Raw genomic sequence first — 12,529 nt, forward strand, 5'->3', positions numbered from 1 at the left:
GCGGAAGATAGGTGTAAAGAATAAAATAAACTAGAAGGAGCTGCATTTCCAGAAGAAAATGCAGGGTTGAATGCTGTACTGCTGAATGAAAGCTGAATTAGCTGAAGAAATGGCTTAACTGTACTGGGAAAACCTTGAAAAGTTAAATGTGCAAAAGTCCTAGCAGGAATAAGATGAAAAAGTTGAACATTGTAATAGTAGAATGGCTGAAATAGGTCAAAGTTTGTAGAAGGAGTTAAGCATTAAAGCTGAAATTGTTGAAAAAATGGCTGAAGTGTTGAAAATTTGAAGAAGTTGCTAAAATGGCTAAAAGTACTAGCATTGGAATCAGCATCATCAACTGACTCCAAAAAACACGTTGTTTGAGAGTATTATATTGGTAAAAGCTACATGTTCTAAGTTGATAGAAAATCCACTCTTTTCAAAATGGCGGCTTTTCTATTGATTTTATCTCCATAGCAACCATTTTATGTTTGGGTCGCCTGGAGATGAGGAACAAATCAACGTCGGTTTCAGATGAATCGGAAAAAGTAAATTTTTGGACGTCCTTAGCAACGAGCTTTGTTTGCTAACCACGCCCACATTCCTTATATGTCCAGATCCAGTGAATTTCAATCTGTTCAGTTCCAGCCATGGATGAAGTTTATTGCAACATTTGCTTCAGATTTTGTCAAAAAAATGCCCACCAAACAGTAGGTTGTGTTGCCATCCCATAATAATTTCAAAACTTATGTTGAAGTCCAAAGCCTTGTGAGCATTTCAATGTTTGAACGGTGCCTCTAGCTGAAAGCTTGTTAAAGTTATAATGCTTGAAAGCAACAAAGGTTTTCAAAGATTCTCCATGTATTTAAATGAAGCAAAAATCTTGGAAAATCCTGGAAAATCTTGGAATATCTCGAAAAGTTCAAAGATTTGAAAGACTAAAAGTCGTAGCTGAAAGGAATAAGCTGAAAGGGTTGAACATTGTAATAGTAGAAGGATTAAAATAGGTGAAAGTTTGAAGAAGTTTAAAATTGCCTCACATTTTGGCACAAAATGGCCGCCAAACTGTAGGTGGTGTTGCCATCCCATAATAATTTTGAACCTTATGTTGAAGTCCAAAACCTTGTGAACATTTCAATATTTGAACGGTGTCTCTAGCCAAAAGAATGTTAAAGTTACAATTGTTTAAAAAAGCAAAGGTGTGGCCAATGGAGCAAAAACATTGGAAGATCCTGGAAAATCTTGGAATATCTTGAAAAGTTCAAAGATTTGAAAGACTAAAAGTCGTAGCTGAAAGGAATAAGCTGAAAGGGGTTGAACATTGTAATAGTAGAAGGATTAAAATACGTGAAAGTTTGAAGAAGTTTAAAATTGCCTTACATTTTGGCACAAAATGGCCGCCAAACTGTAGGTGGTGTTGCCATCCCATAATAATTTTGAACCTTATGTTGAAATCCAAAACCTTGTGAACATTTCAATATTTGAACGGTGTCTCTAGCCAAAAGAATGTTAAAGTTATAATTGTTTAAAAAAGCAAAGGTGTGGCCAATGGAGCAAAAACATTGGAAAATCTGGGAATATCCGGGAATATCTGGAAAAGTTCTAAGATTTGACGGACCAAAAGTCATAGCTGAAAGGAATAAGATGAAAGGGTTGAACATTGTAATAGTAGAATGGTAAAAATAGGTGAAAGTTTGAAGAAGTTTAAAATTGCCTCACATTTTGGCACAAAATGGCCGCCAAACTGTAGGTGGTGTTGCCATCCCATAATAATTTTTAATCCTTATGTTGAAGTCCAAAACCTTGTGAAAATTTCAATATTTGAACGGTGTCTCTAGCCAAAATAATGTTAAAGTTACAATTGTTTAAAGAAGCAAAGGTGTGGCCAATGGAGCAAAAACATTGGAAAATCTGGGAATATCCGGGAATATCTGGAAAAGTTCAAGTATTTGAAGGACCAAAAGTCATAGCTGAAAGGAATAAGCTGAAAGGGTTGAACATTGTAATAGTAGAATGGTAAAAATAGGTGAAAGTTTGAAGAAGTTTAAAATTGCCTCACATTTTGGCACAAAATGGCCGCCAAACTGTAGGTGGTGTTGCCATCCCATAATAATTTTGAGCCTTATGTTGAAGTCCAAAACCTTGTGAACATTTCAATATTTGAACGGTGTCTCTAGCCAAAACAATGTTAAAGTTACAATTGTTTAAAGAAGCAAAGGTGTGGCCAATGGAGCAAAAAGATTGGAAAATTCAGGAATATCCGGGAATAAATGGAAAAATTCAGGGATTTGAACGACCAAAATGTCATAGCTTGAATAAGATGAAAGAGCTGAACATTTTCATAGTCGAACGGTTAAAATAGGTGAAAAATTGTAGAAGGAGTTTAACTGTGAACTTCTGAACGAAAAATTCTCCATGTATTTCAATGGAGCAAAAATTCCCGGAAAAACTGGAATATCTTAAAAAGTAAAAGGATTTGAAAAACCAAAAGTCATAGCAGGAATAAGCTGAAAGAGCTGAACATTTTAAAAGTTGAATGGTTAAAATGGGTTAAAAATTGTAGAAGTAGTTAAACGCCAAAAAACGGCGGAAGATACTATAAGATACGATAATAATAAATAAAGAGAAACAGGAAAACAAAGGGTTGAATGCTTTACAGCATTCAACCAACTAGAAGGAGCTGCATTTCCAGAAGAAAATGCAGGGTTGAATGCTGTAGTGCTGAATGAAAGCTGAATTAGCTGAAGAAATGGCTGAACTGTACTGGAAAACCTTGAAAAGGTAAAGGTACAAAACTCCTAGCAGGAATAAGCTGAAAAAGTTGAACATTGTAATAGTAGAATGGCTAAAATAGGTCAAAGTTTGTAGATGGAGTTAAGCATTAAAGCTGAAATTGTTGAAAAAATGGCTAAACTTTTGAAAATGTGAAGATGTTGCTAATATGGCTAAAAGTGCTAGCACTGAAATCAGCATCATCAACTGACTCAAAAAAACACATTGTTTAAGAGTATCATATTGGTAAAACTACATGTTCTAAGTTGACAGAAAATCCACTTTTTTGAAAATGGCGGCTTTTCTATTAATTTTATCTCCATAGCAACCATTTTATGTTTGGGTCGCCTGGGGATGACGAACAAATCGACATTAGTTTCAGACAAATTGGAAAAAGTAAACCTTTGGACGTCCTTAGCAACAAAGTTTGTTTGCTAACCACACCCACATTCCTTATATGTCCAGATCCAGTGAATTTCAATATGTTCGGTTCTAGCCATGGATGAAGTTTATTGCAATATTTGCTTCAGATTTTGTAATGAAATTGCCACCAAACAGTAGGTTGTGTCGACATCCCATAATGATTTATAAACGTATTTTATATTCCAAAGCCTTGTGATCAATTTAATGTTTGAACAGTGTCTGTAGCTAAAGGCATGTTGAAGTTATGATGGTTGAAAGAACCAAAGGTTTTCAAGGATTCTCAATGTATTTTAATGGAGGAAAAATCTTGGAAAATCCTGGAAAACCTTGAAAGGTTCAAGGATTTGAAAGACCAAAAGTAATAGCTGAAAGGATTAGGCTGAAAGATCTTAACATAGCAACAGTAAAATGGTTAAAATAGGTTTAAAAAAACAGTTTAAAATCGCCTCACATTTAGGCACAAAATGGCCGCAAAACCGTAGTTGGTGTTGCCATCCCATAATAATTTCAAAACTAATATTGAAATACAAAGTCTTATGAGCAGTTTAATGTTTGAACGGTGTTTCTAGCTAAAGGCATGTCAAAGGTAGGAAAGTTAAAAGCAACAAAGGTATCAAATTTGAAAACACAAAAAGGCTGCCAAACCCTCCCTATCCCTTAATGATTTCAAACCTTGATGGTACAGTCTAATGCATTGATCATTTAAAACTAAAGTAGACATACAGTAAAATCATCCGGTAGGGGGCACCATGTACAATTCTGTGTCACATGATTAAATTTCCCAACTGTGCATGTATCATCAATCATAGCACAGTTATCCATGTATAGTGGAGAGACACATTGATCATCAGCTAGCTAGCTAGCTGAGTGACACAGCATTATATTGTCATTTAACCAGTAACATATGTGGAGTAACAACATGATAGTCACTTCTCGTAACAGCCGCCTAACTCATGGGGTGGGAATCAACACTTCCCATGAGCCTTAGCGGCCGTGGGCGGGGCTAAGGCCAGGGTCCTGACGTTTGTTCACAAGATGGCTGGAGCACATGTTTGAACTGCAGCTTCCAGCTACGAGGAGGAAAATAAAAAATACATCAAAACTAACTTAGATTTGCTCCCACTGTTTTTTCTAACATACATCGAGTGTTTGTGTGTGTGCTTTAAGCTGCTCTGATCATTTTAACGTTTGAATGGTGTCTCTAGCTAAAATTGTGTGGAAGTTGTAAGGGTTGGAAGAATCAAAGGTTGTCAAAGATTGAATGCAGTACTGCTTAATGAAAGCTGAACTTGCTGATGAAATGGCTGAACTGTCCTGGAAAATCCCTAAAAGTTAAAGGATAAAAAGTCAAAACTTATGAGTAATACCACCTGAAAGAAAATTCTTCCATGTAACGAAATATATTTAAGTGAGTGGAACTGAATCTCATCAAGAAAGGCAAGGTAAAAAACCATGCAGAAAAAGTCGAATGCCAGAATCGAACTCAGAACCTCAGTATGATAAACCGTTCACCTTAGCCACTGAGCTAACACTTTAGTTACAATACAATGCAGCCGGTGTAAATAAATAAGGCTTGTCGTGTACAGTTCCAGTGGGCAAAGCCGAGTTGAAACGGTTTCATGCCACAGTTCGTATTTTACGTGGAAAAACGAACAAAAGTTTTCTCTTTTGAAAGGTAAAAGGATTTGAATGACCAAAATTGATGGTAAAAAAATTGTGGAGGTAAAAAAATTGTAGAAGGAGATGCATTTCCAGAAGAAAATACAGGATTCAATGCTGTATTGCTAGAAGAAAGTTTAATTTGTTAAAGACATGGCTGAACTGAGCTGAAAGAGCTCAACATTTTAAAAGTAAAATGGTTAAAAAGGGTAAAAACCTGTAAAAGAGGTTAAGCACAAGAATTCCCTATGTATTTTAATGGAGCAAAAATCCTGGAATATCTTAAAAAGTTCAATGATTTGAATGACCAAAAGTAATAACTGTAATAAGTTGAAAGAGTTGAACATTTTAAAAGTTGGTTGGAAGAAAATTTTAAGGGTCCAAACCGGGTGTCGAACAGGGCGCCTCGTGCACCATAACTTCCCAATGCATTTTAATAGGGCAAAAATTCCCGGAAAAACTGGAATATCTTAAAAAGTACAAGGAGTAGAAGTACCAAAAGTCATAGCAATAATGAGCTGAAAGAGCTGAACATTTTAAAAGTTGAATGGTTAAAATCGGTTAAAAATTGTAGAAGGAGTTAAGTGCCGAAAAACGGCGGAAGATGAGCGTAATAAAGAATAAATAAAGAGAAACAGGAAAACAAAGGGTTGAATGCTTTATAGCATTCAACCAATAAATAAAGAGAAACAGGAAAACAAAGGGTTGAATGCTTTACAGCATTCAACCAACTAGTGCGTCTTTGTAATAATTTACTAACTTTAAGGTAACAACTTAGATAAACAGTGCAGTAAAGAACCAAATGTATCAAATGGCCTTCTCACTGCAAATAACAAGAACAGTGGAAATAAAAATGCACAATGTTGTGTTTTAATAAATTTTACACTTTGTGTTGCGTAATTTATTATTGAGGTGAAATATGATCTTTCAGCCTATTGATATGATATAAACATTGTGTTTTACAGTGCTGGTAGTTCTGTTCATTTTCTCTCCTTTTTTATTTGCAACGTCTAAGATGGCTGACTCGCAATCTTTATAAATATTGCAGTGTGCAGTAAAAATGCACTTGGGAGCAATGTTGTGTTGCTCTGAAATGCAGAATAATGTTGGATTTTAAGTTTTCTGACCAAAATAAAGTCTAAAGCTTGCTGACATGCGTTCTGAAAAAACATGCGTGCTTTGACACAGGGGCTTTATCTCCAGTGTTTACATTCTTTTTATTCCAGTAACTAATCTAGAGTTGACACAATCCCAGTGGATTCTTATGTGGAGAAAGCAACCTCACACTGAGATGCAGCACTGCACAGTAGGGACGTGATTACGTAATCACCTTGAATAGGGTCAAATAATCGCGGTGGCCGTGGTGCAGCGGTACGGCGGTTGACCCATGATCGTAATATTACAGGTTCAATTCCCACCTTGCACGCCTATGTGTCAAAGTGTCCTTGGGTAAGACACTGAACCTCACCTTGCCTCTGGTGGGAGGTTGGTGCCAGTGTGTGTGAATGTGTGTGTGACTGGGTGATTGGGACTGTGACTGTAAAGCGCTTTGGACCTTGTAGATAGAAACGCGCTATATAAGTATAAGTCATTACCATTGAATCAGCTGATTCTGCAGCACAGAAAAAAGGCTTTGTTACGGTATATCAGGGTGGCCTAAATGCAGGATCCAGAACTCTTGATAACTAAAAACACCACATTAGGTGGTTAAAACTCCACAAAAATAGCAGGACTTGGAACCAGCATGATAACAGACCAAACCAAAAAAAAATAAATCTGGTACAGAGAGCAGAAACAGACACACTTAAATAGAATACAAACAAATTAGCCTAAAGTGCAGACAGCTGAGTGCCACTTTATGGAGAGCCAAAGGAGAGGAGGCGGAGCCTCCAGGAGAACCCACAACCAACCTGATAATATAAAACAGGGGGGTATTCCAGAAAGCCGGTTCTGCTAGCTCCCACGGTAAGTTTGAGGCTAAGGACGTTGATAACCTCAGCTTTCTGTTCCAGATATGGAGGTATGTTTCAGGGTAAGTCCTGTTGCCATGGCAACTCATGCTCTGAACATAACCTGGTCTGGAGCAGGTTTAGTTGAAGGTTAGTTTGTTTTCAGAGAGGTGCAGCAGCATGGCGTGTCCATTTGAAGATGATTTAGTGGATGAAGAAGCTCAGATAATATTTTTTCCATCGTGAGAGGCTGATAAGACCACATATGGATGTTTAAAGATAAACCTTTTTACTTCGATCTAACTTTATTATTTGCTTCAGTTAAGAGAAATCATTTTTTTTAAGTCAGTTTATAAATGACACGTAGTTATCAGACAGTTATTTTACTTTCATTCAAATGAATTCAATTAAGTAGGTGGAACTTTGGTGCTGCTGGTAGATCGGCACCGCAAGGGATTGTGGGATACCATTCCTTTTGCCTGTCTGGACGGATTTGGGTTCAAGTGTGGGTTTTTGACCAAATGTGTTTAGTTGTTTAGCTGTTTTACTGTGTTTTGCCGAGTTATTTTGTTCTATGCTTAAGTCTCTGCACCACGAGTGAAAGGGAGAGAGAGGATGATGAGTTTATATAAATTCAAATTCAAATTAATTTTATTTATAAAGCACCTTTCATATCAAACAGACAGCTCAAGGTGCTTTCCATAAAAAACAAACAAGAATACAATAAAAACAAACCTCACACATGAAGTAAAATAATTAAATAACCCCATCATAATAAAACACAAAAAAAAGCACAACTAAAAGAGAACTGACAGAGCTTAAGAAAAGAGAACCCAGAAAGCTCCGTCCGCCCTGTCCTCCTGTTGGCCGGGGTGTCAGCATCTATGCAACACAAGCACAACTCATCCCCAGCACCCCCCGCCCCAGAGACCCCCAGGCCCAGAGCACCAAACATGGGCGCACCAGGCCTGGCAGCCCGGGGAGTTGGAACAAGGGTCGCCAGAGGACAAGTATGGCCAGAATCTCTGGGAGCCCGAACACTAAGACCCTGACCAAGGGTGAGAAAACACTCGTAAACAGTCTAAAATGTAAAAGTAATAAAATAAGAAAGTTAAAATATAAAAACAGGTAAAATATGCAAATATTAATTCAAATAAAATAAGATGATTGAGTACCTAAAAAAGTCTAAAATATAAATTAGAATGAGTTAATATATAAAAAGACAAAAATACATTAAACAAATATTTGATAATAGCATATAAAATATAAGAGTAAAGATACCACATATAAGATCTAATTAAAAGCTAAGTTAAATAGATAAGTCTCTAACTTCTTTTTAAAAACCTCAACAGAGGATGACGTCCTCACATCCTCAGGCAGGCTGTTCCACAGACGAGGTCCGTAGTGTCTGAACGAGGCCTTGCCATGGATTTTTGTCTTGACCCTAGGGACCATCAGCAGGCCCACGCCTGAGGATCTAAGGGCTCTGGGAGGTTCATAAGCTAAAAGCAAGTCTGATATAAAAGAAGGACCAAGGCCGTGGACAGTCTTAAAAACTATTAAAAGAATCTTAAAATCAATCCTGAAGCCGATAGGGAGCCAGTGCAAAGATTTTAAGATGGGTGTAATGTGCTCCCTCTTCCTGGTTCTCGTTAAAAGGCGAGCAGCAGAGTTCTGGACTAGCTGCAGGCGATTCAGAGTGGTTTTCTTTACCCCAGAAAAGAGGGCATTACAGTAATCTAATCTTGATGAAATAAAAGCATGAATTAAGATTTCAGCACTGGCTCTCGAGAGAAAGGGTCTCACTAGGGCGATATTTCTGAGATGGTAAAATGCAGTCTTGGTTACTTGATTGACTTGTTTTTCAAAGCTAAGATCTGCATCTAAAATCACACCGAGGTTCCTTACTGTATCACATATTTTCATAAAGTGGGTTGACAGATAAAATTGGACCCTATCTCTCTCAGCTTTAGAACCGATAACCAAGACTTCAGTCTTGTCCTGATTGAGCTGCAAAAAGTTCTCTCCCATCCACATTTTAATATCTAAAATCGCACCCCTACGGTGTAGTGTGTAATGGTAAATTCAGAGATATGGTATGAGGATGTATTTTTATTTAATCCTTTGAGTTTCATTAGTTTTATTGTCATAAAAAAAGAGTATATCTGCAGGCTCAAATTTAGAAATATGAGAGTTCAAGAATTATATTTAATTAAGATGGAAAATAGATTAATTGAATTGTAGTAATATGACATTTAGTTAGATAAATATGTAAATTTAGGGTGGACACGTGAGGGAGGTGAGTAGACACGTGATGCTGTAGTATCGCGAGAGCCGACGAGAGGAGTGTGGTGAGTTTACTTGGCGGCGCGTAAGTTGTGAACAAACATTTTTGATTTATTTTATTACACCGCCATATTTAAATAATCCAGAAAGTTAAAAAATAAAAATCTGAAAAAGTTTGTCAAGCATTTGCCAGCCTGGATGACCTGGAGGACCTGGAGGATCTGGAGAATTACATCGACGAGTGTTTCAATACCTGCCTCATGAAGAAATCCAACACCGCCACTCCGTCCACCAAACGCAACCGTCCCGAAGACTCCCCGGGGGCTGCCTCCTCCCCAGGCAGCAACATGAGTGATATCCTGGATTCAATTGATAAAAGGCTCTCCAGCCTTGATTGCCGTTTAAATCTGCTGGAGATCCTCCATAAGGAATTCCAAGGTCTGCGAGAGTCTCTGGAGTTCAGCCAACAGCAGGTGCAGGAGCTCGCAGCGGAGAACCAGGCCCTCAGAGAGACCGTCAAGACCTTGGGCCACGACACCGCCCGTCTCTCTGAGGAAAACCGATCCATCAAGGAAACCCTCCTGGATCTTCAGGCGAGGAGCATGAGGGACAATCTAGTGTTCGCAGGGATTCCAGTAGAGGCAGGAGAAGTCCCGGAGAACATTGTTAAGTCCTTCATAGAGGTCCACCTGAAACTCCCCAAGGAAGAAGTCCAGAAGATCTCCTTCCACAGGGTTCACCGGCTCGGAGGAAAGAGGCCGGACAATCAGCGTCCCCGTCCTATTGTTGCTAAATTTGAACATTATAAACAAAAGATGCAGGTAAAAAGCAGAGGGCGAGAGCTGAAAGACACACATTACAGCGTGAATGATCAGTTTCCAGGCAAGATCCTCCGCCGGCGGAAAATCCTCTTCCCGCTGAGGAGGAAGCACCTGTCTGCTGGAGCCCGTGCGGTGGTTGCCGTTGATAAACCTTTTGTGAATGGCAAGCTGTTCCGGGACCCAGAGGTAACACCCTGGCTGTGCTGAAGGCTTTCAGAGGCGCACTGACATCTGCGCCGCCCAGAAGAAACCCGCAAACTTATTTAATTGAATAGGAAATAATCGGATCATCAATAATCCACACCTCTCAGGAAAACCGTCTTTTCTTTCTCTCACATTCATGTTTCTGTTGTTGTTTCGTTGTTTTTGTTTTTTGTTCTTTCTCTTTCCCTCTCTCTTTTCTCTTGCCCCCCCCCCCTTCCCATGTTCTCATATGTGAATCAGGTAAAGTCAACGCAACCACGGTGAGTATTTATTTATGCACGGAACGGGCGCGCGCGCGCATACTAGCGCGCATAAGAGCATGCACACGCGATCCCGCACACACACGTTGATAAACTGCAAAAACCTCACTTAGGCTCACACAGGACACACGTAACATGCATCTCACAGCCAAGACATGTCCACCCACAACGCACAGCGCTTGTCAGTGTAGCAGGTACGCACAGCGTGCACGCGCACACGGACGGGCACACGCACTATTTAGCCTTGCACTCTCCCGGTTAGAACAGCTATGAACAGTCTTAACATCGTTAGCTGGAATGTGCGTGGACTTGGTTCTGGGCCAAAGAGATTGAAAGTGTTAAATCACCTGAATGATCTTAAAGCAGATATAGCTCTGCTGCAGGAGACCCATTTATCATTATCAGCTGGTCATCTCCTGTGCTGTTCCCAGTATCCAGTTATGTATTCTGCCAGTTTCAACTCCAAACAAAGAGGGGTTGCAGTTTTGATTAATAAAAATGTTACATTTACTCATAAGGATACAGTTACTGACCCAGAAGGCAGATTTGTAATCATTAATATATCCATTCAGAATAAGGACTTTTGCATCGCCAGTATCTATGGCCCTAATGTTGACGACTCTTCCTTCTTTCACAGATTCTTCACCTCACTCTCAGCTCACTCTGACTCCACAATCATTATAGGAGGAGACGTCAACCTGGTTTTGGACCCTGAACTTGACAGACTCAGCACAGCAGCAAATCAGCGTACATGGCAGTCTGCAAGTATTCTAAAGCAGTACATGAATGATCTGGGTCTCTGCGACGCTTGGCGCTCATGTCATCCAAGCACTAAGGGGTTCACCTTTTTTTCTCCAGTTCACCATTCACACTCTCGTTTAGATTATTTATTAGTCAGTAACTCCCTTTTAAAAGAAATTAAAAGTTCCAACATTCATCCAATTATTATCAGTGACCATGCACCAGTTTCTGTTACTATTTCAAGGGAAGTACCCAGACCCTCGGGTTCAACCTGGAGGTTTAATACATCTCTGTTAAAAGACCAGGAATTTATTGAATTCTTTAAAAAAGAGTGGGCAACCTTCTTAGAATTCAACGATACTTCTGAAATATCACCAAGTATTCTTTGGGAAGCAGCAAAAGCAGTCATGAGAGGGAAAATCATCTCTTATTCAACGCATAAAAAACGCAAAGAGAAAGCAGATTTATTAGAATTAGAAAATAAAATAAAAACTCTGGAGACTGCTTCTGCTGCTTCTGCACAGGAACACATACTGGGCGACATGAAAAATTTAAAGCTGCAGTTAAATGACATCATCAATAAACAAACACAATTCCAGATACAAAGGCTTCGACTGGAAAGATACGAAAACTCAAATAAATCTGGCAAATTTCTAGCTAATCAGCTTAAAATTAATAAAGAAAAATCAACAATCACGTCTATTATGGACCAAACAGGGAATGTCACCCATGACCCGGTAAAAATTAATAATGCGTTTAAAGACTTTTATCAAAACTTATACACTCCACAGATCAATCCATCAGAACAAAGCATCAACTCATTTCTCAACAATATAAACCTGCCCAAGTTAAACGAAGATCAAATCACAAATTTAGACTCTCCGCTCTCGTTGTCTGAGCTTCATGAAGCTCTGTCACTTATGCCTAATGGTAAAGCACCAGGGCCTGACGGCTTTCCTGCAGAGTTTTATAAGGAATTCTGGGAACAACTGGCACCAACGTTTTATAAAACGGTAAAATTTATCAATGAAAGCCAATCTCTACCACCTAACATGAACTCTGCCAACATTATCCTTCTTCTAAAACCAGACAAAGACCCCACGAGTCCTTCAAGCTATCGCCCCATTTCTTTAATTAATGCAGATGTAAAAAACAGAGAATAGAAAAAGTCACTCCTCACATAATTGACTTTGATCAAACTGGATTCATCAAAGGCAGACACTCGGATGATAATGTCCGCAGACTCGTTAACATAATAGACTTTGCCACCATCAAAAACCAGGAAATGACTATACTATCACTGGATGCTGAAAAAGCCTTTGATAGAGTAAATTGGAAGTTCCTCATTGCTGCCCTCCATAAGTTTGGGTTTGGAGAATCATTCATCAATTGGATCAAAATATTATATCACAACCCCAATGCATCAGTTAGA

At 38.8% G+C, this 12,529-nt stretch overlaps 3 protein-coding genes across 3 annotated transcripts in view; 2 read left to right on the forward strand and 1 right to left on the reverse strand.

Moving 5' to 3' along the window:
- Positions 1 to 12,529, forward strand: part of LOC110013959 (gastrula zinc finger protein XlCGF57.1-like) — a 317,596-nt gene that overhangs the window by 161,145 nt on the left and 143,922 nt on the right. The window lies entirely within an intron of this gene.
- LOC101172629 (zinc finger protein 436-like) overlaps positions 1 to 12,529 on the reverse strand; it is a 1,005,429-nt gene that overhangs the window by 94,519 nt on the left and 898,381 nt on the right. The window lies entirely within an intron of this gene.
- The window catches only part of LOC110016657 (zinc finger protein 502-like), a 970,715-nt gene that overhangs the window by 3,997 nt on the left and 954,189 nt on the right, over positions 1 to 12,529 (forward strand). The gene's annotated exons all lie outside the window — the stretch shown is intronic.

The sequence above is a fragment of the Oryzias latipes genome, chromosome 2, assembly GCF_002234675.1.
Source record: "Oryzias latipes chromosome 2, ASM223467v1".
Lineage (NCBI taxonomy): Eukaryota > Metazoa > Chordata > Actinopteri > Beloniformes > Adrianichthyidae > Oryzias > Oryzias latipes.